Consider the following 4,113-nt stretch of genomic DNA (forward strand, 5'->3'; position numbering starts at 1 on the left):
GAGAGATTGACAGTGTGGCGTGCTGCAATCGTCCTGGTGCTGGGCGCCCCGAGGCGCCAGGGTTGGATAAGCGCGCGGTCGCGTCGTGAACGAGAGAGTGAGAGAGAGAGAGAGAGAGAGAGAGAGAGAGAGAGAGAGAGAGAGAGGCGAGAGAGATTGACAGTGTGGCGTGCTGCAATCGTCCTGGTGCTGGGCGCCCCGAGGCGCCAGGGTTGGATAAGCGCGCGGTCGCGTCGTGAACGAGACGCTGGAAAAGGGAGCAGGAAAGAGAGAGACAGAGAAAAAAAGTCCAGGTGGATATGAGAGGCTGCAGCGCACTACTACTGTGTGGTCCGCACCTGCGCTGCGCAGCCCAGCGCGAGAGGGAATCACTTCGGCGCGGCCTTGCGACTTTGGCTCGCCCGCCCCGCGGGACGCACGTGCGAGAGCCGCAGCGTCCCACCTGGGGTGACCTGGGGCCTGGGGCTCGGCCCTGGGCCACCTCTGGACCCAACGCACAACGCTGCAGCCACACCCCGCTGACCCACTCACGGGCGCAGCGTCACCGACACTGTGCGTGAATTCACGCGAGGTGATACAAATGCACGCTTAAACACGGAAAAAAGAATTTGTTCCTAACAACTAACCACTGTAAATTGTTGCGAACATTAGGTTCGTAATGCAAACCAAAACGTTCGTAGCTTACGAAGGACTTTGAAGCGTTTTATTACGAACTAATTGTTTGTAAGCTTACGAATAAATAGTTCGTAGTGCAAACCGATTGTTCGTACGACCCTGTCTAGCTTTACAAACAATCGCTTTGCAATACAAACAATTTCTTTGCAACACAAAGAACGACAATTGTTCGTATCGTTGCAAATTATTTAGTTCGCAAGCTTTTTACAGTAACCACTTTGTTAACATAGACAAAGCAAATAATTTTTAGTTGCAGGAGCAAACAATTTGCTATGGGAACCGAAACGGGAACCGAAAAGAAACGCGTCGCGTGAAAGTGTTAGGAAATCACAAAATATTTTTAACAGTTCTTCAGGCACAACTATAGTTGTTGCAGAAGAATTTTGTTTCCCATAGCAAATTGTTTGTCATGTCAATGTTAATAAAATCGTTAGTTGGGGGAACAAATCCGTTTTTTCCGTGAAGGAGTTGACACGAACACTTTAAAATTGACCCGACTCGCAATGGCACTTGACAATACACTTATAGAAAATAAAGTGTGCAGCCTGTTGCACATGGTGGTGTGTGTTCAATGTCGTGGTGCGCGCGCTTGCATGTTGTAGTAGAAATTTGAAAACTTAAAATTGTTCAGCAGGTGAGCACTTAAAAGTGTCTAAAGCTGAAAGTCTACATTGTGTAACCACACTGTTTTCCTCGTAGATTCACTCTCTGCCACTACTGGAAATTCACAGATCTTTTGAAGGTAGAGAGTTATTAGTCGTGTATTAGTTTCGAAGCTGAACTCGACACGTGAAATCTATTGAGTCCTCTGGGAAATCCCAAAGGACTTACGGTATATTTTTAACCAGTGCTCCTCATTGAAATCCCAGAATTGTCATTAACAGTGCTTCCCTCCGTACATATTTACTCTCTAGTGTTCTCTCTGACCGTTCTAGGTGTAAAAAAATAATCGATCACAACCATACAACTCTAGCCTAAAAACCAGACTCCTTCCTGGAACTTTAATGTTCTGCAGGCGGAGCGGAGGCCCCCGTTCGAAAGCGTGTGCGCGCGGTTAAATTGAATGTGGGTTAATTCGGTCCAGATGCACATCAAAACTTTTGACTCGGACAAAGGCGGGCGGGGCGGCCGTGAATGAGCCGGTCGCTGGTCGCTCGCTCGCTCTCGGCTCCACGGCGCCCGCCGGGCAGGCAGTCCCGCCGGGCGGCCGTGCTCCGCGGGCCTGCCTACCGCGCGGCCGACAGGCGCCCGGGCCGACCGAGGAGGCTCCAATTGTCACCTGAACAATAGAGTCGTGAGGGAGCCTATACCACACGGCAGCAAGCCCAGCCGGTCTCGCTCAAACACGCGGCTCTATGGCTTTGGGCCGAAGTCAGTGCGGTGCGGAGGAGCAAGGAGTGGGGGCGGGTGGAGCGGGCAGAGGTCACTTTCGCGGAATCCTCAGAGGGGTTGGTTCACCGCCGTACAAGCTCGCCCTGCCGACCCTTTCTGCGAACAACAAAAACAACAAAGCTCTGCAGGGAACCACACTGTGAATCTACTAAGCGCGCAACAGTTCCTACCGCTCCCCTTCCTCTAGCGGCCCCGTCCTCACCCACACCCCCACCCTCGCCGCTCGCGTAAGTAGCGTCCTCTGCTTCTCGCAATTTTCAAAAGCGACGGTGTCACGCTCACGCAAACTTCCCTGTTTTAATCTGCGCCGTTATCGCGCCGGAAAATGTTAATTTCGTGATCCACTGAGCATTTTGGTCCTCTTGAAGACGGTCGTGTGCTCGGCAAGCATGTCCTTCTGCGAGCTACTCGCAAGCAGGGTAGTCCTGGGGACGAGACGCCGCGCAGGCCGGGGTCGAACAGGAGGGAGGGGGAAGGTCGAGCTTCTTGCTTACCAAGCAAGGCGTTTTGTCTAAGGTCCAAGAGGGGTTCGATGAACCCACCCCTTCTGGATTAGTCTCTATGCTGAGGGGCGATAGACAAGTTTACAATGCAAACAACTAAATGTTCTTTCTCGACACTGTTAAAGTCCTGCAAAGGAATGCTCCAATGTTTCACTGGTCAAACAAAGGCACTAAACAACACCTTTCCCGCGGCACTAAAGTCAAGGGCGCAGTTTAGTGCCTTTCCTATGGCACTAAAGTTTCGTGCCTTTCGAAAGGCACTAAACTAATGTATGGAACTCATATGAAGCTATGGAGTGAAAGGTCACATTTAGTGCTTTTAAAGGTAGGGATTCGCACCTTTGTTTTTTCCAGTGTTTGCAGAACTCCGAAGTATTTAGATCCTTTGTTACTGCGAAGCGAAGCATTGACTTCGTAATTACAAAGTAAATGCTTTGTGCTTCGTAGTTACAAAGAACCGAAATACTTCGTAGTTTGTTTTGCAGGAATTTAAAAGTGTATCAGAAGAACATATGTTCTTTTTAATATTACATGAAGTAAACTTTATGGAAGCGATGTGTAACCAGCTCTGCAAATCGAAATGTACAGGATGCCAATTCTATCTGTACAACTTAAGTCAAACAGTTCATACTGTAAAAGCAAAGTATTTACAGTTAGAAATATCTAGCAAGGTGGTGGAGCAGGATGGATCAAAACAACAAGAACAGTTTTTCCGCTGGATTATACAAATAAAATACTTTTGTTTTCAGCATTGGTCACAAAAAGGGTAACTTGTTTATACCCCTGAAGTAGAAGACACCGTCTGTCTGAATCATTACGGTGTTGCTGGAAGAAATGGATGTCTTGACACGACGACACACCACGGCAGGGCCAGCGCAGCGCGCCTCACTTACGTGGAGTCTCCTTCACTTACTGCCACCTGCGGGGCGGGGCGGGGCGGGGCGGGCGCGGCGGTGGTGGGGGCGAGGGCGGCGCGGCCACGGCTACGCGGCTGGAGCGCCGGGCTCAGTCTCCCTCTCCCCCTCGCCGCAGCAAGGCGCCCGCCCCGCGCCGCGCACGCCGCTTGCAAGCAGCCCGGACGCGACGAGCCGGAGCACGCCGCGCCGCGCGCACGGCAGCGCGTGTGAGTGTGCGCCCGCGCGCGCGCGCGTGTGTGTGTGTGTGTGTGAGAGCTAGAGTTACTGAGTGGCCCCCCGACGGTGCATGTGGATAACGCTATACGGATACACCACACCGCCGCGGTGCAGGTATGTAAATGAAGTTCTTTTACCACACGTCCGTTTAGTCCCCCCACTTCCACCTACCCCCCCTCCATCCGCTCGTCCCAGGTGGGGGGAGGGGGGCGGTAATACGCGCTGACCTGCCGCCCGCGTGCCGCAAAACGAAAACCATGAAGCGGTCGGAGCAGTAACCACATTACCGTTGCACTGAGGCGTGCAAGCCTCTCCGCCGGCCGCCCCGCGCAGCCAGGCCGACACTTTTATCAACAACTCGTAAATTCCGCGCGCTTATGACTGTCAGTCATAAAAGGGGTGCCCCCCCC

General features: G+C 52.2%; 1 protein-coding gene across 1 annotated transcript in view; it reads left to right on the forward strand.

Moving 5' to 3' along the window:
• The first annotated feature begins 3,573 nt into the window (after nt 1-3,573).
• The window catches only part of LOC127749236 (uncharacterized), a 17,401-nt gene continuing 16,861 nt past the window's right edge, over nt 3,574-4,113 (forward strand). The window contains exon 1 of the mRNA XM_052266590.1: nt 3,574-3,817. The gene's annotated coding sequence lies outside the window, so the exon portion shown is untranslated. The remainder of the gene's footprint in view (nt 3,818-4,113) is intronic.

This window comes from Frankliniella occidentalis, unplaced genomic scaffold (genome assembly GCF_000697945.3).
Source record: "Frankliniella occidentalis isolate FOCC.00 unplaced genomic scaffold, Focc_3.1 Scaffold41, whole genome shotgun sequence".
NCBI classification, from domain to species: Eukaryota; Metazoa; Arthropoda; class Insecta; order Thysanoptera; family Thripidae; genus Frankliniella; species Frankliniella occidentalis.